The sequence below is a fragment of the Dysidea avara genome, chromosome 2, assembly GCF_963678975.1.
Source record: "Dysidea avara chromosome 2, odDysAvar1.4, whole genome shotgun sequence".
NCBI classification, from domain to species: domain Eukaryota; kingdom Metazoa; phylum Porifera; class Demospongiae; order Dictyoceratida; family Dysideidae; genus Dysidea; species Dysidea avara.
The window spans coordinates 18358667-18383081 of record NC_089273.1 but is presented as its reverse complement, the minus strand read 5'-3'; the positions used below and the strand labels follow the sequence as shown (position 1 = coordinate 18383081).

Here is a 24415-nt window from a genome sequence, read left to right as displayed (position 1 = left end):
TAGAGGAAGACAGAGAACTAAATGTAAAGTTATGAAAAGACATTAAGATACTAGTTAGGCACTTAGCGTAAAATTAGGTCTGAAACAAAGGAACTTTAATTTCATGTTCAAGAAGAACACTTCTAGACATACATCATACAGCATCTGAAGGGAGGAGAGATGTTTATAAGTGCATAGTACAAGTTTTAGCATCACCACTTCCAAGGTATCATTATAATCCTTATTGCATCATAAGTATATTGACAAAATTGACTTAGGAAGAACACTTTGAAAGTTACAGAGCAGTTTTAGGAATTTTCAAATTTAGCCTCAGTTTTTATACTAGTGGGTTGTGGGTTGAATTTCACAGAAACATATGAAATGCTCATTGAATAATGACAAACAGAATTATACATATGTACACCTTTACAAATCACCATTATTACAGGAGGAATTATATCTGCCTTACAAAAATTATGTAGATTCTTTCTTAAGTTGTCTAGTATTGGTCAAAACAAATTCCTTGCCATTACGACAACCATGCCACATACAGTTGTAAAGTACATGACTACATATAGTACAACTACCAAATGACCAGTAACCATTAGTGTGTGCTTGAGCATGATCACAGAAAGTGATATTATTTCTTTTTGAATAGGTATATGGTGTGCAGTATCACAAACTGACAAGCCTTTCTATGACTCCCATGTATGAAATTACACATTTGTAAAAAAGTGATTGAAAACTTGGGTGGTTTACTTATACAATACACATTGCACTAAACAATAGAATACATACATTTGTACAACAATCGCAAAAGCATGTAAAACCTTTAACTACAAATCCACTTATTGTTTTGTTTATGAAACTTTTGTAGAGTATATTTAAAACTTCAAGTTTAGAAGGTACATCTACATCAGGTAGAACTATCACAACAATGTGGCCCTTAGGCATATCAGCAATCAATTCTACAAATAAAGAAAGTACAATCACAATACCACATAATCTGTGTATTGATTAGAGTCTCACCCACCACTACACAACATGTGGACATGCACACAGATTATATTTTTAACCAGAAAGTAAATATTACATGACTTAGGGTACTACTTCCTATAGTCTTCCTTGATCTGGTCCTGACCAGCTGCTTACTATTAGCTGTATCCAACGACTAATGGTCCAAAAATTTACCAATATACTGTAGACAAGAAACTAAAATAAGTTTATGTGCTCCAACTCTGCATCTTTTTACAAAGCCACAATTATGTGGTGGGACTAAAATGAGGATGTACTATGGAGCAGACAGAAAGTGTCCAGGAACAAGTATATAAAGTTTGGTTAAATAGTTAATAATTACCTTTTATCCCAGTATGGCAGCATCTAGATGAGAATAACTTGTTGATAAGTTCACCTGTGATATCTCCCATGCCATTCTCTTTGGTATACTTTCTGTTATCATAATTGAACATTTTATTGTTAGCACTGTCAGTTGCAGCAAAGACTGCAAGGACCACAGTCCACATAGTTTCCATGAACAAGTTCCTTTAATTTACTAGGATAAAATATTTGTGGTAAAATGGGGACCGTGTGTGTATCAAGCAAATACAGTGCCATTATTTCCTTGGTTAAATGCACATTTATTTCCATTCAAAAGATCGATACAAAAACTATCCAAACTTGACTTCTACTTGATGCTCAATGCATTACGTGTACATGCCCTTATTTCAAACTCAATTATGGCACCACTCAAGTACAGCTACTATTGAAGGTGCTATATAACTAAGGAAATAATATTATGGTATTCGTGACCATAATAATTATTTTGGCAAACCATCCTTTTTCACATATGGCAGGAAAACTCAATTGAAATTTTTTCAGCATTTTGAATTATATATTTGCACATTTGGGTAAAGCAACTTAATAATAGCCTTTTTTTGTGGAAAGTTTCACACCCAAAGCTTCTTTTAACTAGGAGATATGATGATTATATCAAACCATGTAGTAATTTCACATGTGTGGGACCATGCAATTATCTTTAAAATTGGGTGATTTATTCGGGTTATTGAATGGCTAATTATCAGCGTTTAGGCAATGATACATGTTATTTAATAGAAAATAAAAGACCAAGAACACTTGATGTAACTATCAGAAATCTATAAGGAGGCATCTCCAAACTGATTTTGGTACGTTTAACATCATAATGATGCTAACTTCAGCCCACCCACTCCCCTCCCCCTCCTTATTGTCTCATTATGAAAACAATACATTGACAATAGAAGCACAAAATGTTATAGTCTACAATCAGTATAGCTGCTTAATCACATCACTTTCGTTAAGCATACTAAAATCAGTTTTGAGGTGCCCCCATTATATTAAATAATTTTATAAGAATGGAATTAATTGTCAACAAAGTGATTTGTCATCATTAGTCACACTTAATCACTTGGAACTCAATGCATTACTACAAAATGTTAGTTTGCAATAAATTAGACAGTAAATTGGCCATACCTTTAAGATATCAAGCTAAATTTTTGACACAAGATAGATAAACTCCCAATGCCTCAATCGAGCTATTAAATCAGAAATTAACCAATGTGAGGGAAAGGTCAATTTCTGCTTTAATAGCTCAAAATTTTGCCTAAAATGTTTTTCCAATCTCTCAAAACTTTCCCCTATTACGTATGTTCTTCAGTATTCCTATTATGTATGTTCTTCAGTATTCCTATTATGCTTCAGAGTTCAACATTGTCTACTCATAGTGCAGAAGACCAAGGGAGTTTTCTCAACAATCTCTATATGGACAAAGCCTTTGTGAAGGAGTTGCATTATTGCTTGCATTATGCTCCTAGTTAAACAACATTTCTTACAATTATCTTGGAACATTCTAAACAGTGACTGCTCTATTAGAGTATTTTGTTACAAAGTGACTGTTCTATTAGAGAGTATCAATCTAAGGAGCTATGAACTATGCTCTATTGCAGTTTGCATTTCCACTGGCTACTCTATTTGGAAATATCGATCTATTTTTAAGGAATTAAACTTCATAATTTAAAATAACCCACCTAATATGCTAGCATCATGCTGGCATAGCACTCCAGCCTATTACGCTTTTATTATGCTGGCATATTTGATGCAGGCCTAGCCATGACCACTAATGCTAAGGCAGTACAAAGCATTAGTCCCTTTGTTTCCATATACTTTATATATTATTAAGTTGCTTAAAGTTTTATATTGCAAGTTTTAGTATAACATAGACTCTAAGCATTGTGCATAGTGTATGAAGAACGTTTTGCAAGTATCAATGTCCACACTTTAATCACATGATCATATGTATCTACTATTTTACTCTTTCCTGTTTGCAATGCTCACACTACTAATCCCGAATACCACAGCCATCCATCCTATTACATGTACGAATATTTCACAGAATTTGTTGTAATTCAAGGTATACTGACTAATGGTTGTAATTATTGTAAAGCTGATTGGTAGTTTGGAGCACCTCATTTTGATCATAAATATTTGAGTTGCAAAATGTGACATTAAGGCTGATTTTCCAAAATATATACTTTTGATGCAGTAATTGTAAGCAAGACTGCCATCATTTCTACAATAATATACATGCATAGGTATATGGCTAAGTGACTACAGGACTAAAGTCATACTTGGTTTATCTATCATTTTTAAAGTTAACTTCTAACTCTGTATATAGACTAAAGCAAGCAGAAGTTATGGCTGCAAAAGTGCATGTAATTTATAGTTGCCAGAGGCAGATCGGGGGGTGGGGGTTCCATGGAACCCCCTTTTGAAAGAGCTTATCTTACTCTAATAGAACAGTCAAATCTAGATACTCTAATAGAACAGCCACAGTAGTCTTTTGAGGAGCAGTGCAGCAAGCTATGTATCTAGTTATAAATAAGGAAATGTAGTTGGTGAGGGCATCTATGGTGAGGGGTAGCTATTGTCAGCAGGTGATGATCCTTTTTTTTTGGTCTTCAATTTACAGCTAAGCTGAAGTTGCAATTCCAAAGTGGAACCCCCTTTTTAAAAGTATGGATCCACCCCTGGTTGCTGTTGTATAATTTCCTTGCTTGACGTGTAGAGCTATAGTTTTAAACATATTCATTACAATAGACTGAACTTTAGTTAACCATTCCTTGGATACTGTAGATAAAGAAATTAGGAAATTGTGCAGGTTTTGTTGAGACAGTAACAAATAGAATAAACTGTATGAAATTACATGACTACATCTGCAACTAATCCACTGTCCAACACAGCATAGATGGCTCCAGTTTGAGTTACTGATTGTGTACAGAACATCTCCATAATCTGTTCTCATGCATGTATAATTCCACAACTCTTTATCATATTTTCTTCTGTACCACAAAAGTATACTAAGATTGGGGATATGCATCAATCCCCCATAATGGTTTTGAAATATTTTCCTGTAGTTCTGATCATTGTTTGTGGTTTAAAGCATTTTTTCAATTACACCTTATTAATTCCTGTGATTTCTCCATGTAATATGTTGTTTGAGTCCTGTGACACTATCATATCATGATATTATTAATTCAAAAACAAACAAATTAACAGCAAGAAAGTACGGGTATGGGTGGATTTAAGGGGGGAGAGCATGACCCTTCAGTGCTATATAGCTTGAAAGATAGTAGAAACTCAGTACAAGTGGAGTTGCACCAAAAGCATCACATGGGCAATGAAAACATGGAAAAAGTGAGCACTGATAATAGGAATCAACCAGAAGGGATCAAAGGGGTAAAACTGCTAAACATGGAAATATTCTAATAAAACAGTCAACTACTCTAATAGAACATTCATCATATAAAGAGCAAAGACTAACTCCTAGACCCAACTTTGAATGCAAACACTATACTACAGCATTTATGCTGTCCCCTTTATATGAAAACTAGTTACCACTGCTAAAAAAAATTCACTTAGTTATTATAAAGTAGCTCATAATGTTTATTCAATAAGATTCAGTCAATATTATTGCCAAATTCCATCTCAATAGCTAAATTTCCTGTAAGGGCATGTCCCTATAGATGCCCTAGATATAGCATGCTCCTAATGCTGAGTGTACTCCTCACACTGCACTACTGGTTGTATCAACCATTTACCACATTTTCTAGCCCCCTCCATAGATGCCCCTAGCTTACCACTTCATCTTTGGAAATCCTATATAGAGCCACCCCAGCATAATTGGATTTGGAAAAATCAAACATATTTTAGAAAAATTATATAATACTTTGAGACTGCAGTTGTGTATATAGTAAATATGCAAAAAGGCTGATTTAATTAACTATGTAGAGTGTAAAACTGAACATCAACATAACTTAATTTTTTTAAGTTATTTAAACAGGGAGACAGCATCAGCTAAAGCTGTTTTTCAGCTGTGTCCTTGACAAGCATACATTAACAAATTAAATTATTCACCACATGTACAGTGTATATAGTAAATGCTAAATCCACTGGGACACAACTGTGCTCATGACTGTCACTGAATTCTACAACTCCTGTATACTGCAAACCTCTTAAAAATTATTATGATTATTTGTGCCTAAATTATAACCTACTCTGTGCTAAAATTTTCCTGCCAGACTCCATATATACCAGGCACACTCCTTTACCAAACCCTGGGTATACTGTCTATCCATATTCTGTCATCAGTCAGTCCTTAGCTTTCTGATATACCTGTAGGTATGCAACTGTTCAAATGTAAATGTTGTCAGCTACAGCTTGTTATCATTACTGGCCACAATTTCAGTCCATTTGGATCAGAATGATCTTATGAAGGAAGGAATAATCTCATCTCTAAGTTGATGGTATTGATGTATAGCTAAGTATCCATTTACTCCTCTTGTCCTCACCAACACATATACAAGATGGAAACACAAACACATGTACATAAACAAATAAAATACAACAAATCAATTACACCATTCCATGGCTAGGATGCCCCAGCCCCTCCCATATTAAAAATTTAATACACAAATATGAATAGGAGTAACCAAAGACTCGGCCTCCTTAAAATTCTCAGCTTCACTAAAATAATGCAGAAAAAAAATCATAAAAACAATAACAAAATCATTTCCCGATAAATCCTTTACCGTATAAAAAGGATGAAACAGAATTTTCTGTACATCAGAAGGCAAACCCATAGGATTATTCGACCCCACTTTATGCAAAAAAATGCAAGTGAACTAACACCAAGAAAGCCAAAACAAAAGGAAACAAATAATGCAAAAAACATTTAAAGTCATGTGACTGGGCCTGCGTAAATAGGGCATGTAGGTACATAAAATTTGCTTACTTGTTCAACCTTTCATACATCTTAACTTTTTACTTTGTTATGCCATGGCCATGGAAGTTTCATCACTTATTAAAGATTTAATTGGCTGTATATTCTATTCCAATACTGAGATATGACCTGTTTTGTGATAGCATGTAGTTTGTGCCCTATTTTTTGCAGGCCCGGTCACAAATATTACTTTCTACTGTGGTCCATCTGAAATAATAACTGTTGTGACTGCATAATCAGGTTAAAGTATTTACAAGTTTGCTGCAAGCAGTACAGAAGCCCTGGCAAGACTAAATTATTATAGCATCCAGAAAAGTTCAGTTTATGCTCTATAATACATAGCAGTCATATTATCTAATAAAACAGTCAAGAGCATGTAGTGCACTGTTAATCAGCTACCTATGTGACTCCATTCCCATATCATATTAGTTAATGCAGCAAGAAATTCTCTGGAGATGAAGGTCATACTTTTACACACCACATACCAGCAGTGTCTATAGCTTATTCACACAACGAGATATGCATGTTTGTGCCGAACTACTACTTCTGTTTTCTAGCTCAGTAGTATCAACTTTCAATAAAATTAATATTATATTTTCAGTAAAAATTGCCACCAAATCTGATCTTGGAAGGTTATAAAAGTTTTCAAAATTTCACTGTAAATTTGGAAATATGAATATCATACAAAATTGTCACAGAAGTCATACAAAATGGTCGATGACTCTTGTGGTAATTTTGTACGACATTCATATTTCCGAATTTACAGTGTTCTTTTGAAGACTATACATAGTGCAAAATTGATTTCAACTTATAGTAGCTAGCATTTATGGAGTACAGAAATTATTTACAAATTTAAGTTAAAATTCCCACTAAATTCAATTGTGGTATGTTAATTTTTTGGCTGTGGAGTAGCTATATAGCCTATAGTATAGACCTCATGCTACAATTCTGTTTACAAGCTCAGAATACTACGTAGCATCCATACTTCTGGAATTGAACTGGCAATAAATACATATTAGAATTGCACCAGATTTAATTTCAAATGCTATAAATTTTCAATGTTTCCTGGGGACATTCCCTTAGACCCCTCAGAGACCCATGCTTCACATTTCACAAAGCGTGAAGTTAGCATACACCAGTGAGTTGCAATAATTATAACATCTTGGTAGCATATATAAAATTTAATTATGTCAACTTCACCATTGGTGCTACTAGATCTTCTGGCTCTATACTATATAAACTACACCCCATAGCTACCAATGTAGCTCCTACTTTTTTTTGCCTACCTAGACCATGGAACTATCTGCCAATAATCGATCATTCACAATCACTACCTGTAATAAAACAGAAATGAATAAACTACAAATCAATGTGATTACAATTGTACCTGCAGTACGAGCCACTGATAATGTAGTCTCTACTGAACTTCTTTGTGAACCACACCCACTTATCAGATAGACAGGCCACACCCATTTATAAAAAAACTTTGAACCACCTCCACTAGTTGAACTTGGGGGTGCTTTTGATTAATTCTGGTTTTTACCTGGATACGTTATTTGGATCAGTGGGTTATGCCAGTAAGCAAGTAGCAACCAGTTTCAACCCTGGATTGAAACCAGATTGCTTCATGCAGGTGAATGAAAATAAATTAAGAAATGCTTGACTTTTGATTAGATCATTGCTACACTTTGATCCACAAGACTGAAATGTTTGCTAACTTTAGAAGGACATAAAGTCTGACCTAAGTCACTGACATCATTGGTAGCAAAGGTGGTATAGGTAGCTAATGACTGCACTTATAGGAATTAAGCCACCTCTGCAGAAAGTTTAATTTGGTTGGATGTAGAGAAAATATTAGTGAGACTCACTGTTGGGCTTCCAACAGCAGGTGGAATCTCTTTAGATTGGCCTACTCAAGTGAGGGCCTAGGCCTACCATCAAGCGAGTCACAAGTATTTCTCCACTTGCTACATGATAGTCTATACCACATAAATACCTTTTCATGAACACTATATAGCTGCCAGTCATCTGAAACCACACCATCTGACCAGTTATACCTATACTGTTGAACTTATAACATTTTTCCTTCCTTATCAACTGCCCATTCCTCATAACACATGCAGATTAAGAAGTCACTGCTTAGCTCTTCTCTGTTTTCTATTTTATTATATTGTATAATTATTTTTCCATAATGCTGTGTTTAATGTGGCTAGCTATGTGTGGGGAGTGTACTTGCAGGCTTGTCCCAACCCATTTATTTTGACAAAATTCAGATCAGTACTGATGACTCAAGAGTGCTTGTAAAGAGTTCCAATGTTCTGCAGGTCATTACTCAATTGATGTAAAAAATGTCTATGGGGGCCTAGAATAATGAACTGCTCTTCTGGCATGGTTGATTTATGCATGCACGGGGACCAACCAAAGTGTCCTGATTTTCCAGGTCAGTTTGCATGCTAAGGGATACTTTGGACAGACCATACCAGATAGCAGAGAGTATATAACCTTGCGATTGTGTAGAGTAGAGCCTTGTGGAGCCTCTCTACTAACCACACCAAGTGTACACTTGATGTCCAGGTTATGTACATACTTATATAGTTAAGTAACTAATTGAAATTGTACACATGTAATTGCACATCAGCATTATACCTCTGGAGGGTCCTGCTGATTAACAATAAATAATAATAATAATGTATGAGTGCGGAGCAGGGCCAAGGCGGAGGCCTCAGTTTACTGAATCAGGATTCAAGTGTTCTGAACAGCTTTCATTGTAACTATAGTCTCATACTCAGACCGCTTCTTTCCCTATAGTGTGGCCTGGTCTGTGCGGAGAGCGGGAGACGGGGAGAGCAGGATGCGGATCAGCAGTTTGTTGCTTTCTGCATAGTGCAATAAGTAGAGATTTCCAACTAAATTAAATAATTAACATTTCATGCATTCATTGGTATGACAAATATTGTGCTATTTTTCAGGGTCATTTTAGTGCAAACCCCACCCCAATTGGTGGTTCCTATCAAAAGATATAAGCAAAAGAAGTTGACAGTGTAATGATTTTTTTGTACAGTATTTTCAATGCTTTTTACATATATCGCATGGCACCAACACAATATTCAAAGTATCATAAATCTAGATAGGAAACTAATAATGACATGAAATTTTTACCACATAACTATTTTATGGAGAACAGCATATGAGCTAGCTAAAACCTCTCAAGAGTGACCACTTCTTTGTAGACTGACCACTCAGAATATTACATGGATAAAGCAAGTGATTCACAAATAAAACTGTGTGTATTATGTAATACTAAGTATACACCAGTACCTAATGCATTTTCAAGGATAACTAACTAGAAAAATCAGTAATATTATATAACATGGTAAGTAATGGCACAATTAACAAATACTTCGGAAACATGACAATCAGATAACAAAATATAAGACCAATATTATTAATAAAATAGATTTGTTTGGACACTGTTCAGCTTTATTTGTCACATTGTAAGCACTAAGGATAATTATTATTATATAACACTATGACATCACTATACTACAAAGAGAAATTATAAATAGTTTCTGACCAAAATTACAATCACTGAAGCTGCTGTAAAATGGATCACAACAGCAGTAAATACACCAGAATATAACATTAGGTAAGGGTGAAGCCATGTAAGGTTGGTATTACAAACCAGTCTCCACTTTTGAAAAGATTATGCTCAACATTGAACCTTATATTGCAATTCCGCGCAAGACAACAAACTGCTCACCTTCAAACTATACTTGCATTGATGCAGAGGGATGCCTTGAAGCCCAGGGTGATTGTAATGCTGAATTCTGAACAGTGTTAGATGGCGATTTACCTTAAAAAGGGCCATATTTTCGTCGTAATCCAACGTCAATCGTCCTCCAATCAAAAAACACACGGAAAAATCAAAATCAGCATATACGGTTTGCCCAGGACCACTTTCTTCGTCCTCATCTGCCATAGATTCACGCGGAAACACTCGGAAACTTTGACTATCATCGGTGCCGTATTCTTCCAATTAGAATTACGTACGCAATTATTTGTATGGGATTCCTATGGGGATTTTTATTTCTCAAACTTTGATTTGACATATTTCAATAAATACCGCATGTATTTTAATCCAGTAAAGTGCATTACGAAGTACGAAGCACTGACCACTAACTGGAACGGCACCTTGTGAAACATTTATTGAAGGTGCGTAATTTAAGTAGCAAAAATACGTGTGAAAAATAGGTTGGTTGGAAATCGCTACAATAAGCTTACTGTCGAATCGCCTTCAGACATCTCAGATAATGTAATTTCCTGCATACGTACTAAGATACTGCCTGTAGACTCTGTAAAAAAACAACAACAACAAAAAACCCATCTCCTTCACTTGTCTCTGTCTCTGTGACTGATCGAGAGAGGTCACGTGACACTGACTGTTGTTATGTCATTTATGAGGTTTCACATTTGGAGGGTAACCAGTCATGCCAGTTCATCTCTACTCCGCGCTCTACTTACATCCTACTTAAGCCTACTTTCGGTGATTAACAAGAAGGGACAGTTAACTGCCATTCCGTGGAAAGTGTTGACTGTTGGAACTGAGGTGTGAATTCTGGCGGTGGCTGGCTGGAGTGATAGAACTGTAAGATGCGATCACAGATAGAATATACCTCCGTCTGGAGGTGACTATACTATCTACGATGCGATATATATCTTGTTACATTTTTATTTTTGATTTTGTGGTGTAAGAGAAGGGAGAAGCGAGTCGCCTGCACTCACAGGGGTTACCATGGTAAGCACTGGTGTATCAGTAGAGAAAGGCTGAAGATTATCTTACAGTATCAGGTTTTATAATTTGCCTGCCTCTGTTGTTAAACTCAGAGGCTATCTTGCTTTGTGAATAAATCACCAGCTTTAAGTTTTGAATGTTGTTTTAGAAGAACACTTGGGTGATTATAAGATGCCTATCTACACCCCTAACCTTGGTGTCCACCTATTGCAGACTAATCTAGCTAACTGTTTTTGTATGTATGGTATGGTGATCACTTACAGTTTTTGATAAATAGATGCATTGTATATAGAGCAAGCACAAATTTAGTTATCTACTGCCATTATGTGGTTAACTATAATCTTGTAGGGGAATTTGTGATTTGTGCGAACTCGAAGTATACGGAACGTAAATAAACCCGACCAAAACTGGACGTATAAATTTGTGAGGTAGCTGGACAAAATGTGAAAAAGCAGCCCTATGAGGTACTCTTGTGTATTAATGAAGGTTTAGAATTGGTTGCTAATGTTTTTCAAACCTTTCTAGTGAGATATTTAGAGAGATAACTTCGCTAAGAGGGTGGTTTTGCTTGTACCCATGCCTGATACAGACATTGGGCATAACGGCCTTACAGTTAAAGCTTCGGAGCTCAAACTCCCTACATAACATTGCCGTGAACTGGCTTTGTTGGGGCACATTTCAGGATGTGGCTACAACATGGAATGGACTGTAGCAAACAGACTGGCTCATACAAGTACAACATCCCAAAAACAGCACTAAGCACAACAAATGTCTTATGAATCATGATGGAGTCTGTGCTGTAATAGTGCTTTAATTAACACAAGTGATATGCTGAACTTGTCACTGTGACTACAGTGCTGTAAACAAGATTGAAGTCCTCCTATATAACAAAACAACACAAATTCTATTGTAGCAACCAGCCAATGTGGTATGACCTCCAGGCCTGCCCATTACTGGCCACCACCTGTTAAATTCAGAAGCAGCCATGAAACTAATTGCAGCAATTGACCTGAACACAAATCCAAGTAACAGCATCTCTTCAACAAGCTTGAAACTTGCACCTTAACTTGTTTGTACTTTTAATTGCACACTAAAAAGAAAGAAATGTAATACCAGTTGTAAGTACAGAGTTTAGCAGAGTAAGCTTTGAGATTAGTGCTTGGCTGTATTGAAATTTGAATACACGAAATATTACGGTATAGCTATAGTTTGTTATTGTAACTATTGCATCATTTCTTGGGCCTAGTATGAAGCAGTATGTATCCCACAAACTGAAAAAATATGGTTCAGTACAATGTGTTATATTGTAAGAACCTCAAGTTTTTGTTTAGGGCGTGTCTGCTAACCCATCAACAAATTGGGTAATTAAACATAACTGGATTAATCAATATGTCAGTTGTCAGGTATGATAATTGGTTATGATCGAAAAAACCATAACTCATTGTAGGAGTAAGCTATCACTTGCACATTTTGACCTGTTATTGCATAATGCAATGAAAACGTATTGTGAGAATTGTAGGTCAATAGCATACTGCATGGTCAAGTTACAAGCGGTTAAACTGGATGAATTGGATGTGTGTGGAAGCCTGGTTTAGTCGAGTTGGTGCTCACTGCTCAGAGGTTTACTCACTGTCATTGTAGATCTAGAGTTGATATTGTTTCCAAGTAGCTAATTGTGATAAATACTGTAAATACATCCACTAAGCTATGTTGGTGGGTGTCGAGTGGTAAGGCTTAGTCCAAAGGCAACTAGTCTAGGAGAGTGTGAGGGAATGTTCACCCCAAGAAAAATTTTTAGTGCCATTTGAAGGCAATTTTGGGCTGCAATACTATGTACAAGGTGCTAGCTACTATAACTATGTATATATCTGACAAGTGTTCAGGTAATAAAACTGGATACTGACCTCCATAATACTGTTTAAATCTTAAACCTTACCATATTTGAGTTTTTTTGTTATGAGATAAATTGCACAAAGTAGTTACAAAGAGAAATAAATATAATAGTAATTATTTTTAGAGGCACTTAATATGGTTGAAGTAGACATGTAACTGTTCTGGGTGATAGTGTACATACAACACTTGTTGTTTATATCAACTAAATAGCTGCATGTTTACTTCTTTTAGTTTTGGCTTCATCAAGTGTGAAAGGTTTTTTTTTTGTTGCTAAAAGTGGTAAGACTCTGGCCTTACTGGTTGCACGTATTGTGACACCCTTAAATAGATGTTTTGAGGTAAGTTTCTTCCAGTCCGTTAGTGAGTCTGTTTCCAGTCCTTGCATTTTACTCACATCCCATAATATGTCATCACAAATTTTGGGTTTGTGGTGTTTGTAGCACCTTTAAAAGCTTCTACATGGGAATAGTCACCAACAGATTAACATGTAATTGTTTATGTACATAACTACTTACTTATCATTTGTTCTCCCACAAAACCATATGATCTGTGTTGTTATCCTATAACACTGTGTTGTAAGATCAGGACACTGTACAAAATAGTTTCCTTCCCTGTTTATGGAACTTCAGAGCCTGAATAAATTCCAATCTGTTATACATATACATAGGAGAGGTCTCTGATTACTTTAGAGAACTTCTCCAGAGATCTCTTATTAAACACCTCAAAGACCAAAAGATTGATGTATACTATTTTCTAATTTGTGTGTTGGAACTAGTTATAAATTTGTGTGAACTATTTAATGTTATGTATTGTTACCTCACAAGATTACCTCACAAGATTATGTGTTGCATGGTTTAGTGTTACATGTAAATCTGTCACAGATAATATTATGGTAGTTCAACTACTAATCCAGACAGTGCATTGTTCTTCCACTTAACAGTGTAATTTATGGTAGCAAAGAGATACGTAGTGTTTTGCATTGCTTGTTCATACTGTATTTTATTAACCCTTAGGGCTACATTAACATGTACCATATCTGATAGGTGTTCATCAGTTGATAACTAGCCTGTACTTTGTTCATGATGTCTGATAGTATTGCTCTGCTACAATAATGTGGATGATGTGCTCAAAACATTTGTGAACCAATAAATTGTGATGTGAAAGCCAATATATGCGTACTATTGTATTTAAATAAATAAATGAAGTTAGGGTCCAAGCAATAAAACTATTGTATGAGTGATGGTATTACAACATAGCTCTGTGGGAAAATTGCTACATTGGCTTATTATAACGATTATTTTGTGTTCAATGCCAATGCAGGGATTACACCACTGGGTTATGTTTTAATAGTTTGATTAGTTGTTTAGTTGTATGTATAGTACTATGGTATAAATGTGTGACTGTCCTATTAGAATATTGAACATGGCTGTTGTATTAGAACTGCTTTATGTACCCTTTGTCACTTTACTTAGTTTATAGCCAACCATGTTTAACTGGTTGTTCCTTTGCACTTGATCAAGGATGATACGCTTGGTGTCATGACTCCATTTTGCAGGTTTTTGTTTACAGCTTTAAAAGGATTTTCCATCTGGTTATCTGATCTTCCTGGTTACCAGGTACAGTAGGTGTTAGTCCCCAAGTACTATTCCACCTCATACTACATCAGACCTGATCTTGTGCTAGTTTCTACAGATTCCATGGTGCTATTAGAACTCTCCATGGTCACTAATACTTGGCATCACTTTTTGGTTACAAGAAACCATAAAAAAGATTGCTATGGTTCGGACCTTCAACGTGCTGGATTTTCAGTTGATCTTATGACAGTTGAAGTTGGCTGTCTATGGCCATTTCATGCCAGTGACCGTTACAAAACTTAGCATTGTACCGTATAGAGGGAAATTTTGGCAAATTTGACGATTCGCTACAAATTCGCCACCAAAGTTTAAGCCGCCAATTACTCGTAGCGCCTGAGATTAGCATCTTCATAGCTAGAGGTGTACCGATATGAGTTTTTGGCATGTACCGATATCCGATATTGATGCCACCAGAAGAAGCCGATAACCGATAGCCGATCCGATATTTGCATTATAGTTGAAAGTGTACATTTACCTACTATACAACATGTGCATGCCATACTCTGCCTGTGGTGGTACACAGCTTGGGTTTCTGTTGTCCAATCCAGACAATTAGGCACCCACAAACATTTTTATGTATACTCCCATGAAGCCTTAAACAGATATTTCTGCATTACTCTGCATTCTAATGGCTTGTGAGAAAACTGGTACAGCAAGTTTCCTTGGTTATCCTGTGACCCTTCTTTTATTGCAAGGTACTCTATAGCTGCTTCATTTGTAAAGACCGTGATAAGCTTTTCAGCAACAAACACTAGAATAGCGTGTATTATATGGCTTCTCGTAGCGTAGCGTTTGTTTCAGAGAGAGCAATAAGCCACTGGCACTAAACAGCCACATGGAAAACCAATGCATAATCCGCTTATGTACAAACTATTGCTACTGTCTAAATATCGGTAGCGATATCGGTCCTCCTACTGTTCTGTACCGATATCGATATTGGTAAAAATTGCCATATCGATAGCCGATATTTTAGCCGATCCGATTATCGGTACACCTCTATTCATAGCTACAGATTGAGCTTGAATTCGCCAAAGTTTATTTCGCCAAATGCAATTTAGCTTGCTATTCACCAAAGTTTCCCTCTATACGGTATGCCGTCTAGCAAAGAGTACAATATATTGCATACTTCAGCAGGTAGCTTGTGTTGCCATCTCCTGTTTGTACAGGATATTGCACTCACGGGCTTCAGCATCATGGGATGTACTTGAAATAATTATTTAGTTTTATCAATAGCTAGTATTATCTGCATAACTGTACTGTATTTACCCAATTAGTCATGCACATAACTGTGCTGTTTGACTCAGACAGTACAGTTATGCAGCTAATCAATACAATATGGAAAATACAGCACTTGGTGACACTTTGATCCTCCCACACAAAGTACCATGTTGTGTATAGCAATAGAATAGCTAATAGAAAGAGTGTACAGTGAATAAGATAGTTTCTTACAATAACTTTGTTGTGTTTGAAGAAAAGGGAAAAAGGCAGGTAAAAACAAGCCCCAATAGCTAGGCCATTAAACATCTTGTTTAAATTCCATCATTCTACAAAAATATCTTTCTTCTATGGAGAACTGGGCCACAATGTTTAATCCTGTTAAATTGTACATATGGCCATAGCAAGAAAAAGAATCATATTTGCTACCAGTATCAAGTTACAGTGAACCTAATACATCTGCCAAGTACCCATGAATTATACATGTAAGCAAGAGTTCATAATATAAAGAGGGAGGGTTCATAATATAAAGAGGGAGGGAGAGTATCCAACACTGTATTACCTGGTCAAAACACTGTGATCAAAGATTGCATCATATCCTGAATATTTCAGTATACTTCAGTATGATTCCATACAAATTCGTCACCTGGCTTCACCTACTGAAGAGCGTTGATAGGTGTTGATTTATCAAAGGGAAGCATTCTTAGTGCTTTGCTTTAATATAATTAACACCCTTTCAGTAGTGATTTAATAAGTTTTGGTGCTGATAGTCATTGCGCAATCTTTGAACACAGTGTGTTTTGATCAGGTAATATAGTGTTGGATACTCTCTCTCCCTCTCTATATTATGAACTCTTGATGTAAGTGATGAGCATCTTCAAAGAGCACATAATGAAACATGCTGACAAAGCAATAGCTTTTTGCTTCAATCAAATCTGTTATATACACCCTGTATCTCTAGTGTAACCCATTTCAGTTACAGTGTGGTCTTCATACCTTCAGTACCAGATAAATCAATTAGAAAAATACAATACTCGCTTGTGACTAATCACTACCAGCTTAGTCTGACCAGTATGTTACAGTAAATGATTTCAACCCATACTTAAATGAAGTCTTTTTTTGGGCTGCCTTTCACAACCTGTTTTTCACAGGGTGGCTGTTATGTTTTTTTGTGGGTTGTAGCCATGTAAAGATTGTTTCTTACCTGTTGGGAGTCTGATTGGAATGCTCATTTGAAATATTTGTGGTTGCCACTCTGTTTGGTTTGTGGCAGGCCACGCTACACTGCAGTAGCTGACCACGCTACACTGCAGTAGCTGACCACTGCATAGATTTCATCACACATCGCAGATATCAAGGCCAGAAGAGGAATCACCAAATGTATGATGATTTCAAAGAAATGGTCAACCTAGTATTGGTACAGTATTCTAATGTGCAAATTGATACTGCTAAATTATTCCCAGCCCTTCTGTTAGCTACCAAACAAATTGTGTGACTTTCCTAGCTAAGAAACAAATGCTACATTATGTAAACTTGTTGTATATATGACAGAGGAATTCATAAGAACAATGCCATTTTCAAGTGTTTTGAAGAAAAAATGGCACTTTTCATGGTTACATGCAGTGTCCACAGTATTTTATGTCGTGAAAAATTTATAGTACTGCTTTATCCAAAATATTTCAAAATCTTTTTGATCAAATGTCTGACATAATATTTACAACCAATCAAACTTTTGCCATACATTTCCTATGGGGAAACCGTAAAAGTACAGTGTTCATTACAGTCCTTTCCCAAACTTGTTATGGAGCTAAACCATATGTGTCTGTTGTTGACACCTTTGCTGTCAGCACTAATCATCTGGTTGGCTGAAATGTTAACTCTCTTGAGAAAAAACCTTCCTTTTAATTTTTAGCTGTTTTTCAGGATCCAGCTCAACTTGTACATACTATAATCGAAGTACAAACTCGAGTATTACAGCAGGCAGCCACACTCATTTGTGAGCATGGAACCACCCTAATTAATCAGTAAGATGTGTAAGTATCCATACTTGGCTTGATCTCCTATGAAACAAATTTTAATATTTAGTGGCTTGATGAAAATTTGCCAATTCACCAAATTTAGTTTATCACCATAAGTTGTTGTAATGCAGTCAAGAGTTTATAATGTTGTAACACATTATTAATTCTTAATATAGTGCATGGGGTGGTCACATTTTCAGATTATTATTAATGTTACTATTGAGAGACTCCTGCCAAATGTTCAGTTTCACACAAGCTAAACTATTGATGAATACTAATTTATTATGAGTTGTACTACATTAAGAGTCCTTACACTTTCTTGAAGCATATGGGACAAACCCAAATTATACCTTTTATATGAGAATGTGGTTTAAAAGCTACCACTGTTAATACTGTGGTCATGTGATAATCGAGATGATATGCTGTGATGTGATTGAGAAATCAGTGATTTTGTGTTGGAAACATAGTACAAACCTCTTCCTCACTGAGTAGACTTTCTACATGCTGGAAACAAAGTCACTAGAATTTTCTGCCATAGTAAATGTTGAATCTTTCTATATTACAACACAAACTGTATGCCACCATCAGGGGCGGATTTAGGATTTAGAAAGGGGCTAACTCAAGGTACTAATCTCTCATGTGTAAGTGTGCAAAGCATGCTGGAACTGGCATGTGTCCCCCCAAGGAAATTAGATGCTACAATACTGCAATTTAGAGAAATTTTCACATACAAATACTTATTTGCCTACAAATAATTTATGTATTGCCCTTTAGCTCTGCAGCATTTGTTAATGAAAAGTTTGGGTGGGTTCAGACAACCAACGTCCTCTCACAATTGTACTTGAATTAAGTATTGCTATACATAATGACTGTACAAGTAGATGTCAGTTATTAATGAAGGCCTTTATAATAGACCAATGCACTTCATTATATTTTAGACACATCTTAAGGTGCAGACAGATATGGATAAATTCCGTAACAGAACCAACTATTATCAAGAGTATATAATGGGGAGGGAGAGTGTTGAACTGCGTTATACGCTGTGAAAAATGAGCCTGTAAAGTAACCTGCATAACTTCATTTCTTCTTGTAAACCTGACCGCTGTTGGTTGCTCACATTTAACACCATAAAGGTTTTAACGGATGGTCTGCATGGAATCACAATGTCTGAAATACCACCTAGATTTCACTTTTGCTAGTAGAACTATTGAGGCGAGGTAGAGGATGGCGACCATGATGAAATCTTGAAATACCAAATGAAATTCCAACCTTGCTTGACCATGATGAGATCTCAGCGTTTACTTTCCAGGTTAGCTGTTTGTGTCTTTCTCTTGTACAGCGAGTTCCTCTGCGTGATGTGCCATACTTTTCTCAAGTACACCGTTCTTTCACTCAGCAGTCACATGTACGAAGTGCTCCCACTGCGCTTGTTATTGGTCACCAATCAACACAAATCACTGAGTCGTTTGAATGATGCCATAGGACTTTACAGGCTCATTTTTCATAGCGTATAACACAGTTCAATACTCTCCCTCCCCATTATAATTACTCTTGCTATTATGTATCTGCTGATTGTTCTATTAGAGTAGTTAGGTGACTGCTCTATTAGAGTATCTCAACTCCAATGCTGATCCTAGTAATCCGGGCCCTTGTTGGATAACCATTCCAGTAATAATGTCTTGAAAAAGTGGTTTAATGAGTATTTGTACTATTAGTGGTCATTATAAGTATGCTAAATAATCTTCAACATATTGATCAAGTAAAGTATAAAAGTGAAAGGGGAAGGCTTCAGCCCCCCATAGCCCTAGATTCACCCCTGACTATGATGCTTCTAACAATTAATTTTGAAAAAAATAAATGGAGGCTGCCATGAAGGTTTTTTACCCCATTCACTCCCATACATCTTTAAGGATATTTCAAATGTTGTGCAATCGCAATTCTTAACTACCACATCCCTTAGTCCTTGTGTGAAAATGGTGGTCATTGAATAATGGAGCAGATGGATTACACAATATTTATTGAAAGAGAGGAAGTGTAGTAATTGCATGTTAATTGAAGTGGTGCCATTTGAATTTTAGCAGCTGTTATTTAGTGTCCAAGGGTAATTGTTTACTACATCTAAACACAACACATCCTGCTGCAAATTCTGTCCTTTGTCAAGGACTAGACATGAAGCAAAGCTTTAGACCTATAGCACAACAAACTTTATTACAGCCAGCCAAAGTTTTATTTTAGCCATGACTTGAGGTGATAAAGCTTGTTGTAGCCAAACTTATATGAAGCTTGTGATGATTAGTGGTGGTAATGAGAACACTAGACAACAGTTTTTTACAGGTGGGTTTATAGTGGTTGAGTAGTTGTGAGTAGCTATGTATATGCAACAGTATTTAGGTAGCTGTATTGTAAAAAAAAAACCCATTGAGGAGCAGGTTGACAGCTTTTTTTATCTCAACATAACCACAATTGAGGTAGTACTTTTATGGCTGATGGAGTTCTCTAGGTACAAGTCTCACAAACAACCACTAATTGAATCCTTGACAACAGCTCACTAAAGACCAGGGTTCTAGAAATTTTACGTTAGTTCTATAAGTGTATTGGTAACCTCATTCAGTATGTCAACATCAGATTCTGCTTTCTAAATATTTTTTCAGCCTACGTATGTGAATATTATAGGCAAACTTGTGTACCTGTAGGTGGAAATTACGTTATTACTAGGTGAATGTATAGCATTGAAGGGGCAAGCCTGCAATCTAGTCTTATTGTATGTTTGCTTTCAAGGATAGTGATGACTTATTCAGTACTGATAGTCTGTAGACATTCTACTATGTGCATATTCTCAATTGCAGAGTTTGGCACAAAATTACTATGTGAAAGATAATATATTTGAACATACCGTATATGTACAAATTTTTGAGGGACGTATTTTTTGGGATTTTGCAGTTGCTTTGGCATTCTGCAAAATGTTCTTTGTCAAAAAACAATTATCACGGTAGCACTATGCTTCTAATAGGCAACCTCAGTGGAAAAACTAGTGATCCTCATAAATAAAACCACAAAAATCTGTCAATCCACAAAAATTACATCCTTGAAAATTTGTTTTCAAATATATATCAGCACACAATGGCGTGATTACATACCAGTCAGTATCTCACAAAATCAAGGTTGACAAGCCAGAGTTACATGTAGCTATATACATCATGGACTTATTGTGTCCCATTTCTTTTTGTTAACAGCGAAGGTGTTGATTCATGGTAGAGGGCTTCTAAATGTTTGTAAATGGGAATTGTCCGCATTTTTTCATGGTGACTGCTCCTACAATTCTTCATGTGTAATGCTGTGAAAAGGGCTGACATAGCTGAAAGCGAAGCATAATGGCCACTTCACTTTCAAGTCAGTAATTGATAGCTGGGTGATGTGTTCATTATCTCTGATGCTCTCTTTACTTTTGATGTGGTACGTGCTGGTTCACCAGTCATAGTACATGCCAATGTGGGGGATTTTCCCTCCGAGCTATGCTGTAATACCATCATTCATCTCTTGTTTCACTACCTTTTATGTAATGCTTTGAACCCTACTTCATTTTTAATTAAGAAGTTTGATTAATACACTAATTTGTTTGGTTCTTTTGTTATAACATACAGCTGTACATGTGTGACTGTCTAGACCCAATCCAAAACTATGTAATTGTCATAGCAACACAATTCTGCCATTTTGAATGGGGCAAGAGTTTAAATGTATGTGTGGTTTTAACTGCAATTTATGGCTAGCAATCTTACGAAAGTGGATATTCCTGGGTGAACACAATCCAGAAGTGTTTAAAGTCGCAGAATTGAAGTTTTGGTTGCATTGTAGAGGAGCTACCGGGTTGTAGTGGACTGCATTAGACAGTAAGCAATTTTCTGTTAGAACAGTGTAGCAAGTGTACCTATTGTTAGGAAGAAATTCCCTGTTATTGTTTGGTCTTTTGTTTGGTTGTAGTTAAACCTGTTTAGTTGTAGAGTTACTCCTTGTTTTCTTGTGCAGTAGCAAGCACTCAAGCAAAGATCATGTTTTGCCACATGTCCACAACTACAATTAGTTAACTAATTACAGTGTATAATTATTTTCTAGGGTTAAAGCTTACCTATCCCATGGCTGGGATGAAAGAATAGTTGATCCTGATCCGAACAAGCTGTACACCCAGTGAAAGGCCGTGGTTGAGCAACAAGGACATGTACCAGAACAGGATGTTGGAGATTGGCCAAAGGGTCCTTATAAACAACAAATACAAGGTGTGTTGCCACCATTGTTAACTGAAGAGCAAATCATGACTCATCTGGCAAACAATTGAAGAACAACACACAACAGTGACTACTGCAACATTGATTATTCAACTTCAAAGAGGGCATCATTATTTTATGGAATCATACATCCCAGGGAAATGCGCTGCAAAGATGTATAGTTTGGGTACAAGCACAATGTTACCAGAACCAGAAAAAGAATGACACAATGCAACAGTTTAAACTTGCCATCAGTTGCAATCTCCTTGTGTTGCTGGCTGTTCTGGAATGTGCAGCCATATAGTGGGGTTACTGAAGCAGCTATTTCACTATGTAATAATGAAGCTCCAGTCTGTTTCAGCATATCTTACCTGTACATGGATGCAGCAGTCATGGCACAAGCCCTGCCGTACTGAGATTCAGGCAGCTCCAGTTATGAATGTGTTGTTTTTCAAGGAAAAATGGTCTGAGGCAAAGGGAGATCCAGTTATGTGCAGTGAAGCAGGGGAAAAGAATGAAGTAAAGGCTCGCAATGCTTACTGTTCAAAGATAAGTTTTGTGGTGCGTGCATTTGGGCTGGTTGTTAACCCATCCTTGACTTGGCTTGGAGCATCCCCTGATGGTATAGTTGAAGACCCTTCACAGAAATGTATAGGACTTTTTGAAATTAAGTGTCCATTACACGTCATTTTAGTACTGTTGAAGAAGCTTACTCTGATCCTAGCTTTTTTGCAACCATCATGAATGACAAAGTCATTCTCAAGCAAGAACATAAATTACATTAGACAAGATGTTGTGCTCCTTCACCCAATGGATAGCTCTTTCTATATGAAGCTATCTGCTGTGTATCTACAACCTCACTTGCAGCTAACTGCTCTCTCTTGCCCAGAAAAGGAGATATGTTCAAACGAACACCCATAGGAGTCATTACATCTTGAATGGTGAACCCTTGATCTGCCACCAGTTCATCTGCACTCTTTAACGGACTTAAAAGCCCACTCTGCTCTACCAGTTCAGAGTCTGAAATAGAGCCGGTGTAGAATGAGGATACAAACATTACATGTTCTGCAGGACTAATGCCTACAAGTCCTTTAAATGTGTTGGTGGATTTGTAGTTGATATATGTCTGTGACTGCAGAAGCAATGAAGTAGGCATATTTGATCTCTGTAGCATGTAAAATCACTAGTTTTAGGATAGTGCTCCCTAAAGACAGCTGGCATATTATCCTTAATAGTGTCACGATCTGGCCAGCAAGGAAGCATACCAAGCTGAAGGTAACAGTAATTGATCCAAGTCAAGAAAATCCTAGATACAGTGGATTGGGAGATCTCAAATCAATGTGCCAGGTCGTACTCTTTCAAGTCGAGATGTAACCTTAATAATATCAAAAACAACTCATCTGCCTGGCTTAAACTGCCTGGTTGACCAACTTGAGATTCTGAATCTCACCATTTTGCCTCCCCAGGCTGCATTCCTCCTACACAGTCACTAACTCACTTCTGAGCAGTAGCTCTATACACCACATTTGAACGTCTTCCATCTGGGCTAAGGTACTCTAATAGTCTGTCAAAAACTGCAGCAGATGGCAAACCAGTATAGAAGTTAACATCCTTATCAGAGTCTTGGACTGCCTCAATACCAAACCTTTTCCTTTCAACATTCTCCCTCAGTTCAACAATTTCAGCTTTATAATTTCATCCTTAGCTGCTTCAAGCTGTGCATTGACCTCACATTGTACCTCTACTGACTCATCAACATACTCAGAGCTTCAGTTGTTTCTGGGTCACTATCAAGTTTCTCCTCCTGTACAGGTCCTTGCTCATTAGATTCATCATTACCAACACGAACAAGTTTCCTTCTGGGTGCACTTTTCTTTGTGGGAAAAGGGAAAACAGATGGAGCAGCACCTTCTTTTAGTGTACGATAGTTGCCCCAAAAGTTATAAAAATCAGTTGGCAAGAAATGAAATCTTAGTCCTACTTCCTGGTTGAAAGTACTCACCTATAGATTGCAGAATTACGTGAAGCCTTTTTTGACTTAGCTCTGCATTGCCTTGCTGTCTGCATCTGGGATCTTGTGAAAAGATACTTTCACTTCTTTTTCATCGATAATTGTCATCCTATATCTTCTACTGTGACAATCTGGTACACAACAACTATGCAGCATTGTAAAAGTTACCCCATTCAAAATAGCAGCCGAAAAGGGGCGTGGTTTTGGATAGTGTTTATTAGGGTGACTGTTGTATTAGAGTATCTAGAGTCAACTAAATATGCTGCTCAAGGAAAGTGTTAATAGAAAAATTAACGCCTCG

The 24415-nt window shown here is 36.6% G+C and overlaps 1 protein-coding gene across 3 annotated transcripts in view; it reads left to right on the top strand.

Annotated features, from left to right (window-relative positions):
* Positions 1 to 10747: 10747 nt before the first annotated feature.
* The window catches only part of LOC136246744 (uncharacterized), a 59076-nt gene continuing 45408 nt past the window's right edge, over positions 10748 to 24415 (top strand). For 2 of the 3 annotated variants that reach the window (XM_066038301.1, XM_066038302.1), the window contains exon 1: positions 10748 to 10937. The gene's annotated coding sequence lies outside the window, so the exon portion shown is untranslated. Of the gene's footprint in view, positions 10938 to 13990; positions 14206 to 24415 lie in introns of those variants that run through there. The other variant, XR_010696799.1, reaches the window with a different exon arrangement.